At 47.2% G+C, this 17,529-nt stretch overlaps 1 protein-coding gene across 2 annotated transcripts in view; it reads left to right on the top strand.

Moving 5' to 3' along the window:
* The window catches only part of LOC147659505 (endoplasmic reticulum-Golgi intermediate compartment protein 2-like), a 234,829-nt gene that overhangs the window by 112,333 nt on the left and 104,967 nt on the right, over positions 1 to 17,529 (top strand). The gene's annotated exons all lie outside the window — the stretch shown is intronic.

The following is a 17,529-nucleotide window of genomic DNA, read 5'->3' as shown; positions in this document are numbered from 1 at the left end:
GTTCCTGAATATAGTCATCAGAACACAAAAGTTTAAAATGACCACACTGCATGAAGTCATCACATTGCTAAAAGAAGATTACACGTCCGGGACACTTATTTCTGATGAACAGCAAACACAAGAAATACCTCAAGTATGTAGTAAACAATTCACATCAATAATTCAGTGTTACCCAATGCTGTAAATTCAGCAACAAGAGTATTCAATACATATCTTGCCTCTGTAGCAACTTCCGTGAGAATACAGGTGCTAGCTGTGTACCCATATTTAGAAGAGTGCCTTGTAAATGTAAAGTCGCAAGATCAGTCTAAGACAGCATATCAAGAGTGACCGAGACAATACATAGACTGGGCTTCTCTGTGAACACGGAGAAATCCTAACCCATTCCCATGAAGGAAGAGGTATTCTTGAGGACAAAGTTAAAGTTTGTGACAGTTAAAGCATACCATGTTAAAAAGAGTCCTGGCATTGACAGAACAAGTTCACCTCCACCAGAAGGGACAGTCAAACCGTGAAAACAATGACAAAATTGATGGGTATGATGCATTCTTGCTTTCCTTTAATCCAATTTGCCAGACTCCATACATGAATAGCTGCAAAGCCAATGACAACGATTGATGGAGGTCTGGGAGGATCTACTGGTTGCAGAGAAGTTCCAGAAGGACATGAAAAAACGTCTGGGATGGGTGACTGCTGAATATTCAGCACCCCCTAAAACTCTAAAAACAAAGTTGGTGGTGCCCCTGGCCTTCCTGGGGCATTACAAAGAGCAAAATGCAAATGTGTGTGCCCCGTGCAGGGGCTTATGGATGCTCTTTCACCCCAGGTGTCCATGTGAGCAAGAATGCTTAATTTTTTTTGTCTCTGTAAGTGGCTTCACTCTGTATTTGGCTTTATTTAATGCCAAGTGCCCATGCACCTTTTATGGAGCACCTGCATGAGGCAGGGCTGCGGCCGTGCAGTGAGCCCTTTCCATCAGTGGCCAGTTGGCTCATTCTGTGCTCCTGCCCACGGGTTTCGGTGTGGACGGGAATAGGAGTCTCAGCCTCTCCCCTTTTCCCCTGTAAGGGTGGGGTGGTACTGGTGCTGGCTCCCGCTGCCCCCAGACACTGGCATGGAAGCAGGGAGGCATACTGCCTTGATCCTGAGGTTCTGGTCTGCCCCAGGAATATTCTTACTCAATCTGGCCTGGGGGATGGGGTCCCCCTGGAAAATCTTCATGCACCCTAGGGGTTAGGGTCCCTAGAGCCAAAGATGATCTCAGGGAGGTGGCCCCCATGTATGCCTCCTACCCATGAAAAATAAGTTGTTGTAGGTTATGCCTACCCTAATTGTCCCTTCTTGGGAGAATTTGGAGATTTTGCAGCAAGTCGATGCACGCTTTTTTTCCACCTTGTACATTTTAGGGAACCAAGCTTTACAGGCCTGTAATTCTGACCCCCCTTGCTGATTTATTTGATTCTGGTTTTGTTTTGCTAAGGGTACCAGCTCTAGCCCTAGGAATATTGTCTTCAGCTCTCCTGGCCTCTTAAGGGTATTTCTATCTGGGAGCTTGATTTTGTCGATACCTTCCCAAATTGTCCTCCGTCTGAACTCCTGATTAGGCTTGGGTGAATTTTTAATTATGCCTGGTTTATCAGGGTAATTTAAGTAATTCTAGGTTACTCTAGTAACTCTAAAGTACCGAAAATTACACTTGTTTGAGTAATTTGGGGCAAAAGTGTCTCCCCAAGTGCACAGGAATATAGAGCGGGTGGCTGAGGCTGCTGCTGGATACTTCTGTTGATGTTCTGTTGTATTTAGCACTATTTTCTTTACACAAAATACATCCTCTGTTAATATTTGACACAGGAGCATTATCAGCTCAGAAAATAGTGCTAAATGCATGGTTACACTCCTTGCATAATTCCCCATAACTTTGCTGTAATTTTGCGCAATTATGCTGCTGCAAACCACACGAGTTAGACCCACCCTCTATTCTTGATATGTTCACCATTTTGTAAGGTGTCTTCCACAGCCAACAAACAGAACATCCTCTCGGCCTCACTTCTCAGGGCTCTGGGCTACTTGTGTGCCAGCCTAGTCAAGGGCCTGTCAACAGACGTCCCAGGGGTACCATGCAGGGTCTTCCAGCAAGTCCATTACTCAACTGTTCCTCAAGGAGCTTAAAAGGGCCAGTGGCACTACAGTGAAGAGACCTATCTTAGTCTTGGTTGTCACTGTAGTCTTTCTGTTCATCTATCCAGCTGCGTTAGGTGATTATTCCTGCTTCACAGACCCAGTTTCAATGTCTTCTCAAGTTTCTCTACTGTGCACGTGTTTTTAAGTGAGAGCGTCAAGGGCTGGAGAGTGGACACCTCTGCCCAATCCGAGGATGCTACATCACCACTCCGTGCTCCAAGCCTCCTGCACAAAATTCTGGAACAAGGCCCCTTCAAGTGGTCTATGGAAAAACCTTCCCTGGGAGTCTCCGCGGTGCCACAACTGACATAGCTGCCTAATTCCTTCCCTCCAACACTTTAAAGGGGAGCCACTCCTGTGTTTGGTTCCAGTGGTATGTCCTTCCTCCTTGGTTTCTGTGACCTTGGACTTGCCCAGGCCAGGTGCAATTTGAAGAGTTAATTAACACACGCAGATTTCCTCCCTAGACCTTCCTTTCCCAGGAACTGGTTGAAGCACTGTTAATTGTTCTATTGTGTGGCGAGGCCTTTGATCCTCCTGCTGACAAGCAGAGTAACAAATTTGGCCCAATGGTGGGAGGACCTGGAATCTGATTACGGCTGAGCCAGGAAATTTAGACATTTTCATGGTGCCATAAGGAGTGTAGATATGAGTGTAATTAATTCAAATGTATGTAAACCTTAAGATTGATACCTCATTGACGCTGTAGGCCGAAGCAGTGCAAAACTGTAGTTTGGTGCTGATTTAGTCTATTATGTTTATTTCAGTTAAGAACCACATACTTTCAGTAACCACTACTGACCTACAATATAAATGCTAACTCACATTATAAGACCTAAACCAAGTCAGCACCAATCCTTGAAGGGAGCTTCTGCGAAAGGCTACATTTGCGCAGATGCTGAGCTAGACCGGTAGCCTCACATGTGAGCACACATGGTTGTGTGTAACCAACCCAGAGGTGCGGGAGCGGCCTTCTCTTTAAAGGTAAACCCTTGTGGTTAGTACTCAGTCCAGTTCCCACAGAATTTACTATATATGAGACTCAGTTGGTGAGACTCGCTCACTGTAAAAGTTCAATAACCAGGTTGTCCAAAGCGAATCAAGTAGGGTGAAGTGGGTAGAACCCATTTCCTACAACTATTACTTGCCTTCACATCAGCAAAGTGTGTAGGAGAGTTGCAGGCAGTAACTACTAAACAACCTTTTCTGTGATGTACCAAAGACCATCATTTTACTAAATAAGTTTATGCCTAAAGTCCCTACTAACTTAATTTGAATGAACATGTTATCTTTTTTCCTCTTCCCCTAATCCAACATCGTCAGCAGAAAAATCCTTGCACTCTGATTGTCTGCAGGTGCATTCGATTTTATATTGACTAAACAAAAGATTTATGTATATCAGGCAGGCTGTTTGTGTCTTATGGCCTTCCTGGAGAAATCTCTCACTATCCAAATAGGGCATAGCACGTTGGCTGAATGGCTGTATGACCTTCAGTCCCAGCAAGGCGAAGTGCCCACTCATAGGAAGAGTGAGGCCGCATCCCAAAAGAAGCATGGGGACAATGTCTGCACTTAATGCTGCAGAGCACGTACAAGATATTTAGGGAGTGGCCATATGGAAAAAGTAACAATAGAACAATGTCTCAAACGGTATGTCATACAAGGGGACAGAGTATCGTGTATATCAATCACCAAGCACAAAGGGTACACGAGAGACCAAGGAAGAGTACAATGGTTATTTGCATATAGGAGCACAACGGACAACTAAATGGCAGTAACCATAACAACCAAATATGCACTGGAAGTGTTTACAGTGAATAAATGGCGCAGTGACACAAGTGATAAAGGAAACAACGTGAGGCGGCAGTAGCAAAATAGTGGATCAAATAAGAGTATATACAATCTTAAAACAGGATTTCATTAGTAGCAAAATGACTCATAGGAAGCTACGCATAGCGTTGTCAAGTCGACTGCGTTTTAACCCCTGTTAGCTTGAGGTCATCATCAGGGCGATGGTTACACGGTTGGGAGTGTGCTCTTAAGGATCAGGAGGGAAGGGAAGTAAAGTAAGATGGAGTAAAACCCAGACAAGGAGAAGGGGGTGGGGCGGGCGAGGGGGAGGAGGAAGGAAAGAAGGGGGGTGGAAAAGGAGTGGGGGCGGAGGGGATGGGGTGGGGAGAAAGGGGTGGAAAAAGGAGCAGAGGGTGGGGGGTTGTAGGGAATAAGGACCGGTATGGAGGCACTCAAGAGGACGAAGAGGTGTGTGCAAGGGATGAATGCCACTTGCGTAGGCCTTGCGGGGGTGTGTCCACTGCGGGTGGCAGCAATTAAAGGGCTGCGGACGGTCTAAGGAGTAGAGTAAGAACAGAATGGCAATGAATGCTAGGGATGAGGTTGGTGCCAGGGGCACAGAGGAGACAACTGGAAGCGCAAGTGTCTTATGCTTACCGCTAAATAAGGTTCAAGGTCCACGTCAAGGGGATGGCGTGGCGGGTTGCCGGTGGTGCTCTGAAAGTAAAGTAAATGTGTAAGCCGACACCAATTCTTGGACGGGGTTGAACTATGTTAATTGTAAGAGCCGCGATAGCCATGCGTCTTTTACCTTGAAATTAAATTATGGGTGCAGCGTGAATTCGGGCCGGACCTCGGGGGAGAGCCGGCGTAAGTCCGGGTGAAGGGGTCTCGGGGACGAGTAAAGCATCTGGGAGCGTGTACGACGGCAACCCGGAAACAGGGAAGCCAATCTGGTCACTTGGGGAGTGACGCGCGCGTGTGTGGATATGGAAGACTAGAGCGTCAGGGCTTCAGAGTGGTAGCAGTGCCCCGGGAGGACGAGCCGTGGAGGTGAAGGCACACCCGAAGGGCACCAAAAATGTGAGCAAGGAACCAAATGAAGGGTCGTCACGCAACCGTAGAGCACAGTAAGAAAGAGCTAGAGGAGATAATGAATTAGAAAAACGTATCTTAGCTGACACTACCATCACTGATGCCAAAGGGCTCCTCAACAGAGTAAACAACACTATCTCTTCCTTTAATACTTTTGAACCGAACAAAAAATAAACAAAATTCAGAAGGACATTAAGAACTACAACAGGGACCAGACTTACCCATACTTTCTTGACACATTCTACAATACACCTTACTAGCCACCTAGAAACTAGTACTGGGGACGCTATCGCAATAATCAGCTCATAACTTTTTCAGACTCCTCTAACACATCCATTGAGGACTCAGACAGTGGTGAGAGTACAAGCTCAGGACCACAAAGGCTCCCTCACCCACCACCTCTCCTACCCGCTGTTTTTTTTAGGAACAGACCGCCGACGTGGCCGCAAAAAACAGAACTACCAGTATCAATACGCAGGCGAGAGACCAATTCGGCACAAATTCTACCAATGGGGGCCCCAGCAATAATATGGTTAAAATCTACACCTATACCCTTGGACATTCCAACACCCTCTTCCATGACCATTCCTTCCAACCCCATCACTGAGACCAGCATCCGGTCTAGTACCCCCGACTTGTCTAGGACTAGACATACTGAGCCAGCACCACCTAACACTGACGTGGACCTTGAACCTTATTTAGCGGTAAGCATCAGGCGCTTGCGGTGCCAGTTGTCTCTGCTGCTCCCCTGGCACCCACCTCATCCCTAGCATTCATTGCCATTCCTGTTCTTCCGCTACTCCTTAGACCGTCTGCAGCCCTTTAAATGCTGCCACCCACAGTGGACACACACCCCTGCGAGACCTACGCAAGTAGAATTCATCCCTTGCACACACCTCATCGTCCTCTTGAGTGCCTCCAGGTAACCTCCCTTCCCCATACCTGTCCTTATTTCCTACAACCCCCCCGCCCTCCACTCCTTTTTCCACCCCCTTCTCCCCGCTCCTTTTCCACCCCCTTAACCCCCCTTCTTGTCTCCCCCTTTCCTTTCCTTCCCTTCCCCCTTCCCCCTCCCCACCCCCTTCTCCTTGTCTGGGTTTTACTCCATCTGACTTTACTTCCCTTCCCTCCTAATCCTATTGAGCACACTCCCAATCGTGTAACCATCGTCCTGATGATGACCTCAAGCTAACAGAGGTCGAAACCCCGTTGACTCGACAACGCTATTCGCGGCTTCCTATGGGTCATTTTGCTAATAATTAAATCATGTTTTAAGATTGTAAATACTCGTTTGTCTGCTATTTTGTTACCGCCACCTCAAGTTGCTTCCTTACTAACTTGTCACTGCGCCGTTTATTCACTGTAAACACTTCCAGTGCACATTTGGTTGTTATTGTTACTGCAATTTAGTTGTCCGTTGTGCTCCTATATGCAAATAACAACCCTTCCACTCTTCCTTGGTCTCTCGTGTACCCTTTGTGCTTGGTGATTGATATGCACGATACTCTGTCCCATTGTATGACATACCTGTTGAGACATTGTTCTATTGTTACTATATTCGCCCGGTCTCAACTGGGATAACTGGTTTACTCCTGTTTCTATTCACTTATATATGGAAAAAGTAGGCACACTTTCACCTCACGCTACTGCCTGGATCTGAATGCTGCAGATGATTCAGCATTGGGGCAGGCAGTTCTTGTAGCCTGTTTCTGTAAAGCTGAACCTGCTTCTCTTTTTATAGAAATGCTGTGTCCTGCCTGCTACTCCGATTTAGGCTTTTGAATGTATGAAAGATCCAGTGCAGGAGAGCAAATTCGTTTCTGACCTGTAACTCCAGATCTCCAGCGTTGGTATCTTGCATATATTCACATGCGACCCTCCTTTCTCCCTTTCAGAGGCTCCCTCCCATCATATGTACTCCTCCCACTTGTGCAATGAAATCTGAGCTAAGGTGGCCTCTAGGAGGAGTAGGTGAGCTCAGCACTTCCATCTCATTGTCCGAAGTTTTGTTGTGTAAAGAGAGGTGGTTGTACTAAACAAATTTTGTTGAAGCCTACGGTCATTTTAACTCTATGCACCTCTTTTTGAAGTTACCGAGGATTCCCAGCCTGACAATTGGGAATGATTACTACATGTGAATTTGTGAAAAATCCCAATAGTGGAAAACTGGAGTTACAGGTGAGTAACTCATTTCTTTGTACTCTTTCCTGTGAAACTGGGTGGCCTGTCAAAAACTACCCTTACTGCACTGGTGGGAACCATTCACGAGTTTCTCTTATTTCTCAGACATTAAAGTCCCATGCCCAGGACCTCACTTAGCAAACCTATCATTGTTGCCTTTTAGTGACAAACGATTGCCTTTGCAGCTCTGATGACAACAGCAAAGCAGACTATGAAGTACATGCAAATGAAAATAAATGTATCTTTAAAAAAAATACTAACATGATTTGGTAAACTGCAAGCACACAAAATAGCAAAAGTAAACCATTGTTTGAAACAAATTGAGAAATTAAAATGTGTGTATGAACTGATTGAATTTTTCCAGATGTCAATTTTCTGTAGAAACCAATAAAAAGTGCCGCATTTGATTTTAATTTTGTGTGGTAACATAAGTTCAGTTCCCCTAGGGAGAGAGAGAGAGTGTTTGTTAATGTGTGTGCATGTTTGTGTGCATTTGCATGCTGTCTTTGTGTTCATGCACCACACGAGGGCCTGATCTATTGCTGTGCATACTTTCTAAATCGTGTGAAATGACACGTACCGTGCTCAGTTTTTATTCTGTTGAAGAGCCTCAGTGTGTTATTGCGGGCTCTTTCCTCTCCTTTTAACTCCTTCTCTTGTCGGGCAGCCTAAGCCGCTTTGATCGTGCCTGCAGGCCACCGCCCACCCCTTTCCTACTCCCTTTTCATTAAGTATGTCAGTTCGGAGTATGAGATGATACCTGTTAGATACTTGAAATCCGAGTCAATTCATTTTTCTGTTCCTGAAGAAAGTTAGACACGCAGGCCGGGATGCCTTTTGTTATACCACCCACGCGTTGTCTCGGTTGTTGTGTGATATTACCAAAACCCACCAGAGGATTAGGTTTACAACTCTCGGTGGGGGATCAGATTACCATAATAGCTTTGTAAAATAAAAACACTTTACAATAGGCCCAGATTTGCATGTTGACATATGTAGAAAACAATTATCCTTTTGCAGGTGATAGAGAACAGGGGGAATGAGTAGAAGCCATAAAAGCTATTTTGCATCTGCCTTTATTGGCTTTTAAGCTCTTGCTATATTGTCTGTATTGCTTTCAGCAGGGCCGTCTCTGCTCTTTAAATTGCACATACTAAACATCTACATATGGCAGCCTTGTTTTTGTTTTCTTTTTCATTAGCCGATTCTGAAGGGGTTGTTATTGTGCATCTGTCTTCTTTCGTAGACTGAGTTGCCTTTTGCTTTACTCATTTTGTCGACTTGTAGCAATGTTCTGAAGTGGAACTGTTGTTCTGTTTCTCAGGGTGCAGCAAAGATTTGTTGGAAAAGGGCCATTTAGTGTTGTTAGGTCATGGGGGTATACAAGCAGTGCAATTCTGTTTGTTTATATGTTTTACACAAGAAGTGAACAATGAAAGGATAGGAGGTTTTTATTTGAAGCTTACTTTGTTTCCAGAATTATGGTACATATACTAATAACAAGCACCGGATCTGGTTTTATTGGTAACGGACGTAATAGAGTCACATCTTTTTACTGGATCGTCCGAAGGGGTTTAATCTACCGTGCCCATGTCATAACAAATGTACTGTAGGATCAAACTCAATGTATAATGGCTGTCTACCCTGCTGCAGTCACACCTATTACACACATTATTTAATTGAAAAAGCTTGCACCAAGGCTTACGGGGCGAGGCAGTGCTCCATGCGGTTAGCGGGAGCTGGCGTCGATCAGCCCAGGCTGCTGTGTGGGACGAGGCAGTGCGTCGTGGAACTTACGAGTGGTGCCCCCAGCCACAATGTACTCACAGGTGTCTAAGTCAGCAGGCAGCAACTGCGTCAGTGAGACCAGGGTGGCGAAGTAAAGCAAGGGGGTGCGGAGTGTGGTGCCCACAGGTCACTGTGCAAGCAGCGGCTCGGTGGCAGGCTTGTCGTTGTCAGTGAGACAAGAGTTGCGGTGCGAGATGCGGCGGTGCCTTCAGGACGCGGAGCCAGTGACTGAGTTGATTGCTTTTCCCTTCTCTGTGACAACTGAAACAGTGGTTCCTGAAAAGGTACCCCAAGGTTGGTGAAGTATTTGCAGTCCCTGAGACTTCAGAACAGGAGGCAAGCTCTACTTCAAGCCCTTGGAGATACTCAGCACAAGTAAAATAAGTCCAGTCCTTTCAATGCAGAAGCTTCAACTGCAGGCCAACCCAACAAAGCAACAACACAGCCAAGGGGCAGTACTCCTCCTGCTCTTCTTGGCAGGTTCCCGTGATTCCAGCAAGTTTTAAAGTTCTGGGGTCTGGGCCTAATATTTATACTCCAAGTTCCTTTGTTCTCTAAGGCATAGAGTGTCTGTGCTTAGTCCAAACCAGTTTGATCCTCTCTGGCCCAGCTTCCCAGCAGGAGGTGGAGACCGCATTGTCCAAGTCAGACCGGGCCTATTCAGATGCAAGGGAAATCCCCTCCCACCACTCTAAATGCAGGCCAGAACTATTCCAGTGCTAGTGTAAACTCCTCCCACTACTCTGAATTCAGCCCGGCTGCAACGATTCCCTGACGCCATTCTGGCGAGAATTCTGGCCACTCCCACCTTACAGGCCACACCCCCTAAATTGCCTATATCATGTGTTGCCAGAGGAAGCGCAGCGGACGAGCGCAGCGGGAGCGCCGTTTGCGCGCCTAAGGCAAGCCCGTCTGCGCCCGTCCGCGACCGACCGGGGCCAGGGGCCCAAACCCCTACATCTCTCGCGCGCCACAGACAGTGTTACACAAGTAAGAAACTGAGAGACCTTTGCCCCGTTTTACCTACCCTCTGTCATCATACAATGGAGCCAATGGACCTTGGTCCATGCCCTCATTGTTCATTTAAAGGTAGCTGTTTAGCGCCAGTTGTCCTTAACCCTGAAACGACTATTGTTAAGGGGGGTCTCCTAAACTGCAGATCCATCAGCAAACACACTCTTCAGCTACGGGATCTCATACTGGATGAGGACCTGCAGATAACGTTCTTAACGGAGACCTGGTTGGGAGAACACTCTGATCCAGACATAGTGGACACTATCCCACCAGGCTACACCCTCCACAGACTTGATAGGACAAAAGGTAGGGGAGGCGGTATTGCCATTATCATCAAACACCCGTTCGAGTGTGTCTTAAAGCAAGTAAAAATTGATGACAGCGAAGCAGGCGAATTTTGCATTAAAATGACGCAATATGAGAATATCTCGGGCATCCTAATATATAGACCTCCTGGGTCCCTGGGCAACTTCCGCAGTAGCCTACTAGAAGGGGTTGCTCAGACCGCAATTAAACACAATAAAGTTTTGGTGCTGGGTGACTTAAACCTACACCTAGAGGATCCCGTACAGAAGGAGGCAGAGGATGTTCGTTTGATCTTACAAGAATTACAGCTCAACCTGCTAAGTGTCGCAGCTACACATCAGAGGGGTCACTGTTTGGACCCTATCTTTGCGAGCTGGGACATGATAAAAGTACTCACCCCTTGTCAGCTCCCGTGGACTGACCACTTCCTGGTCCCATTTCAATGCTTTCACCAGACTACTAAGACCATTGACAATGGGAAAGGAAACACTATGAAACGCAAATGGAGACAATACTCCAAAGAAAACTTTATAGACGCCATCCAGAAAGCACAACCCCTACGTTCCACGGAAAGTGAACAGGCGAACAGGGATTTTAATCTACTTATTACTGCCACCTTGGATGAGCTAGCTCCCATGTGCAAGGGTAAAACTAGAGAGGGTAGACAACGCACTGCCCCATGGTTCACTACAGAACTACAGCAAATAAAATCTAACTGCAAAAAGCTTGAAAGGACCTGGAGAAGGAACCTGAGTGAACAAGCAAAAAACAGTTATAGCTCAGCTCACCGGAGCCATCAGTACGCGGTGCGTAGAGCAAAAGCCAAATACTTTCAGACGCGTATTGAGGATGCCGAGTGCTCCTCGCGAGAACTGTTTAAAATTTATAAAGAAATATCCCTAGTCTCTAGCTCTAATACCCCTACTAAGACCTCCATGGAGGGATGCAATAAAATCGCTGACTTTTTTTCCAGTAAAGTCAAGAAGATTTACGCTTCCTTCTCTCAACAACCAGAAAAGGGTATAGATTTTACAGCAGACAGCTCACTGACAGCCCCTGACTCCTCACTACTAAATTTCAATGTCCCCGCAGCTGACAAACTAATAAAGATCTGTCGAAGTGTGAAGTCTGGGTCCCCCAATGATCCGGCCCCGGCCTGGCTACTCTCAGAGGGCCTAACAGCCCTGGAATCTCACATCAGACACGTCCTACAAACCTCCTTTTCCAATCAACAGGTCCCGATGGAGTGGAAGAAGGCCATAGTACTGCCAATAAGGAAAAAACCGAATGTAAGCTTGGAGGTACTGGAACACCTCAGACCTATTTCCTTATTGCCGTACGTAGCGAAGGTGGCTGAGAAGGTGGTTAACGCTCAGCTCACAGAGCACCTGGAAAAATGGAACTTACTCCATCCCTCACAATCAGGATTCAGGGGGGGCTACTCCACGGAGACGGCCCTCCTAAGAGCTACTGAGACTTTAAGAGAAGGGGCAGATGCAGGGCATACTATGGCCTTGATCATGCTCGACCTAAGTGCGGCTTTCGACACCGTAGCACATTCCATCCAGCTACGGTGTCTGCATGAAGCCGGGGTCGCTGGTCCTGCGCTGCGCTGGCTGCAATCGTTTCTGACGGAAAGATGTTTCCAGATACAGCAAGGGACTTGCCGCTCAGTGGAGATGTCACTAGACCAGGGAGTGCCTCAGGGCTCAGCTCTGAGCCCCACTCTTTTTAACTTATACATGGCCTCCCTAGCGAAAGTTGTACATTCTTATGGGGTGGAATTGGTGTCGTACGCTGACGACACCCAGCTGCTTATCTCCCTATCGCAGAGCACCTCCAACACCCCTAACAACTTTAAATCATGTATGCAGGCACTAGCAGAATGGATGGATGCCCATTGTTTAAAACTCAATGGCTCTAAAACAGAGGTGCTGGTGGTAGGGGGAAAAAGCGAAAAATGGTCGGGTGAGTGGTGGCCTGCATGTCTGGGCCCCACCCCCATACCATGCCAGGAGGCTAAGAACTTAGGAATCTGGATGAACCCTGCTCTCTCATATGATGGCCACATCAGGCGTCTTGTGGGCAAATGTTTTGGAGTACTGAAGACTCTAAACAAAACTTTAGACCTCCTCCCGCTATCGGCCAGAAGGACACTAACGCAGGCACTGGTGACCTCGCGATTAGATTATGGCAACATCTTATTCCTTGGGGCTACCGAGGGCAGCATAGGTCGCCTACAAGTCATACAGAACTCCGCCGCCAGACTGGTGCTAAGAAGACCCAGGAGAGCCAACTCGAAAATGGCGCTGGATGCACTTCATTGGCTACCTGTGAAGAAGCGTGTGCTGTATAAGTGCCTCCTCTTCTGTCACCGTATCGTCTGGGACAGGTCACCAACTTATCTAAAGGATCTAGTCAGCAGATATGAACCAACTAGGACCCTCCGTTCGGAGGGCGCCGGACTGCTGACAGTCCCTAGGATTAGGAAGGCTAGAATGGGTGGACGCTCCTTTGCACTCCAAGCAGCACAACAATGGAACAAACTTCCCCCTGCTCTGAGACTGGAGAGCAGTGAAACTCGGTTTGGGGCTATGCTTAAAACTCATCTATACACTTCATAGTTCCTGGTAGTTTGTCTGCATATCCATGGTCAGTGTCAGCGCGGGGACACGCCGTGATGGCGTTACTGAGCGCTCTACAAACCTTATATTATTATTATTATTATTATTATTATTATTCAGACCAGCCCTGACTCATTCAGGGAAGGTAGGACACACATCAACCCCCCCCCTCCCCCCATTAGCTGTGTGAAAGAATGCACATCCCCAGCCCCTGTCACTCCAAAGCCAGACAGTCAAGCCACAACCGAGCAGGGGCACACAGGATGGCTAAGCAAGAAAATACCCACTTTCTACAAGGGTTATTTTCAAACGCACAATATAAAAATTATCCTCATTAAAAGATGTATTTTTACATTCCGAATTCAGGCATACTAAACTCCATCTTTCTATCATGTTCCAATCGGAAGTTATATTTGTAAGATGTTATAAATAAACTCCCATTCTATCCTATGGAACAGAGGCACAGACACTGCAGTGGCAGGTCTGAGTTACATTTACAGGCTGCTCATGTAAGTAGCATAATCAGTGCTGCAGGTTCACTGGCAACATTTGATTTACAGGCCCTGAGCCCACACAGTGCATGGTACTAGGAACTTAGTAGAAAATCACATAAGCCAATTATGGAAACACTAATCCATGATGTCACATTATACAGCGAGCATATGTACTTTAGCACTGATCAGCAGTGGTAAACTACCCTGAGTCATAAAACAAACTAACACGGGGTCAAAAGCAAGAGGCCAAAAAGCAGAAAAGTCTGAGGATAACCCCGCTGGAAAAGCCAGGTCTAACAGAGACCAGTAAATCAAGTATGCCAATCATGGAATCACCAATCCATAAACACAATGTACACAGAGAGCATATGCACTTTAACATTGAATAGCAGTGGTAAAGTTCCAAGAGTTCTAAAACCAACAAAAACAGGAGGCCAAAAAGTCTGTGGGTAAGCCCGCTGAAAAAGCCAAGACTTAACAGGTTGTATGGAAACCTTTGTAATGGTGGCATTGAAATCACTTCTTGCGGACTCAGCCATCCAGCGTCTTCTTGTAGGGCGGCCCTCCTCCTCTTCCCTAGTAGTTGGTTGTTGATCCTCCGGGTCTTAGTAGGAGGTGTTATCCCACTGCTCCTGGAATCTGGTATGGGGTGCACGTTACACTTTCCGTGAGAGATACTGTGCACTCCGGGGCCCAAGTTGGCCTACCCCTTTAGTTGGGGATCAGTCCCCGTTGGAGAGAGCGATCTTTTTGACTGCTTCTTAAGCCTTGGCCTGGTCCTCTGTCTGGTGTCCAGAAGGGTTATTTCCTGTGTTGACGACTTTGTTTGTCCTACTTGTTCTCTTGTTTCCCGGCTGGTTGCTGGTTAGCACCCGGCGGCGTCCGCCGGTTCTTCTGATCCACGGCAAAGGGCCTTGGAGTGAGGCCGGGCGCCCCTGCTTCTTCGGGGGCTTATGAGAATATACTTTTCTCTTTCACCCGCCTTACTACTGAGGCGCAGTTCAGTATGGCCCGTTGACACCCAGTTGTAATGTGTTCGGTCGCCCTCTTTACCGGGTGTGTTCCCGGTGGAGGGCTCTTGCCTTCGTTTTGGCTCTTCTCCTTGCAGTCTCTGGGTTGTTCTTCTCTTTTGGCCTCCTTTTGCGTTGTCTGTACCTGGGGCTTCCGGTGGAGGTCCCTGGTACATTGACTGCTGTTCTCTTTTCCTATTGCCTGTCCCTGAGGCTTCTTTTGGAGGTCCTTGGTACTTTGGCTAATGGTCTCTTTTCGTTATACCTGCACCTGGGACTTCTTGTGGAGGTCCCTGGTACATTGGCTGCTGACCTCTTCTTCCTTCGTTTTACCTGTACCGGGGGCCTCCCCTGGAGGTCTCTGGTGCATCGGCTGTTGGCCTTTTTTGGTATTGCCTGTGCCTAGGGCTTCCGATGGAGGTCCCTGGCACAATGGCTACTAGTCTCTTCTCGTCTTGCCTGTACCCGGGGCTTCCGGTGGAGGTCCATGGTGGTCTCTTTTCTTATGGCCCTTCCTTTTCCTGCTGGGTGATGGTGGGGCCACCGCTTGTCATGGTGACACACCGCCTGTGGAGCGGTGTTCTGCGCGTCGCTGCGGTTCTAGTCTGCTTCGGGGGCGGGGGGGACTGGGGTTTTTCCCCTGTCCCTGTGGCTTATCCCCTGTTGGAGAGGACTGGATTATTTGCCTGTCCTAGCGATTTGTTTTCCCCCCAGTCGGGGTCTCGATTCGCCTGGGCTAAGGAGGTTCTCTCGAAGACCCTCCTTCCCCTTGGGTATGGCTAGGGTAGCTATTCTACGTGAATGAATCTGCGGCTAGTAGTCTCTATCAGATGTACGAGTTACTTATCTTCGGTAACGATGTATCAGATAGAGACGATTCTAGCCGCAGATTCCTTCACGGCCCCCCCTTCCACCCCGTTCTACGAGGGCCCTCTGGGTCTTCTGCACTCGCCTGCCTCTGGGTGGTTGCTTTTGCAGTGTCTTTCTTACCCCCCTCCTTCGGGGGATGCTCGCCTTGTTGTTGTTCCAATTTGGACGTTGTAGGCACTTCTGCGTCCCTACACTCTGGTCTCCAGTGTGGGGTTTTGCTCGTGCTTTTTTTCTCCTTCTTCTTTCCTTTGTTGATGGCACTCCTGCCTATGGCAGTCCTTGGGGTCAAGGTGCCTTGGCTGGTCTCGACTTCGGTGTTCGGGAGACTTTCTCCCTACTGGTGTTGTCTGAGGTTGACTGGTCATTGCACTACGTTCTGACCTGGGTGTCACCTTATGTTTCAGGCAGTGGCTACAGCCTTCATGGTCTGATGTGTATTTTCATATGCTTCTGCCCTGGGGAGGCTGTTGTATTTGTTTGCAGGATGGCTTTCCAGTAGCAGTGCCCTGTTCTTTCATTCCAGATCTTGGTGCCTCAGTGCCAGGCTCTATTCTGGATGGTTCTGTTCCTCACCATTGTTTCTTTTCCTTCTGTTTAGTGAGGTTTTTTCGCACACTGTTCCAGTATTCTCACAGTTTGTGCTGGTGATGGCTCTGCGTTGATGTGCGGAAACATTCTCCAGAGAAAACTGACGTGAGCGCGCCAGGGTGGGAATTATGTGTCCTCGCTGACATCACAGATGCGGAGGACATCTGGTAGGAGCCACGTGGTGCCGGCCCGCAGGGATGCTGTGGCAAAAAGTTTTCCGGGTCCAGTCTCACGCCTGGGGATAATTCTATGTGAAGGAATCTGCGGCTAGAATCGTCTCTACCAGATACATTGTTACAGAAGGTAAATAACTTCTACTTTACTACTCCATTATCACCCTCTGTGGGAAAACAATCTATCAATGGAGTTGATGTCTATGCGCACTATCACTGAAAGGAGTCATCATCGACCTCGTGACTGGAAAGATTCTTCGAAGAAAAACAAAGTGCAAACATCCGACCCAACACTAGATGGTGATCTATGCACAGCATATGACTGTACAGCTCTATATACCAAGAACAGATGCATTCCGGGTAAGTAGCATTTTTCTTATAAGACATTACATTAATCGATTATAGATAGTAGAAGGGTGACAGCTACCGTTTTCCTAAGTTCTAAAGGGATAAAGTGAAAACATTTCCTTAGGGTTTTCAAAAGATACAAACTTGTCGAAGTGACTTGACCAGTGTGGTCTGCAAAGGTGAGCTTGTCGTCAAAATAGACGCCAAGGTTTTTTACTTTCATAACCGGACTGGTCAAGTTGCCTGATCCTGAGGCCACCACATGGGGACCTGAATTAAGTATTGTGTGCAAATAAAAGACCCTCCGTTTTCCCACAGTTGAGTTTAAGACTGTTTTTGTTTATCCATTTTCCCACCTCCTGCATACAATTACAGAAGCATGTGGCTACCTCAAGCTAGTCAGTGGAAATGGGGACCAATATCTGAGTGTCAACAGCATAGGACACTATTATACAGAACCCAAAAGAACGGATTAGCTTTGTCAGGGGGGAGTAAAATAGATGTTAACCGCTTCCATGCTCATGACGAGCTCAGCTCGTCATGAGGCACAGTTGAGCTGTGCTGATGACGAGCTGAGCTCGTCATGACACCAGCAAAATGGCAATTTCCAGCACAGGGGAAAAATAACCACAGCAGCGATGTGGTTAAACAATGTAGGGCTTAATACGGACCCCAAATGGAAGCGAGAACGGCTTAGAGATGAAATTGCCAAGAGTGACTGATTGCTCTCGCCTGCTAGAAAAGACCCCAACGTAGGGCAGAGTCACTGATTCCAATACGCTCCAGGCAGGCCAAAAGTACTTTTTGATTGACGGTGTTGAAGGCTGCCGACAAATCTAAAAGACTGAGGGGAACTTCACAACCATTGTCAATTACCTCGCTGATGTCCTCTCTAGCTGCATTCAAAGCAGATTCTCTGCTGTAACTATCTCTATAACCAGGTTGAGATTAATCGATCAATTGGTTAGTAGCAAGAAAGGATGCCTATTCTATAGTCCTAGCTTTCTGAGCTACTTTAGCAGGAAACTGAAGTAGTGAAATAGGTTGAAAACTACTAAATTCCAAG

This window comes from Lissotriton vulgaris, unplaced genomic scaffold (assembly GCF_964263255.1).
Source record: "Lissotriton vulgaris unplaced genomic scaffold, aLisVul1.2 SCAFFOLD_703, whole genome shotgun sequence".
NCBI lineage: Eukaryota > Metazoa > Chordata > Amphibia > Caudata > Salamandridae > Lissotriton > Lissotriton vulgaris.
This window is presented reverse-complemented; position numbering and strand designations above follow the sequence as displayed.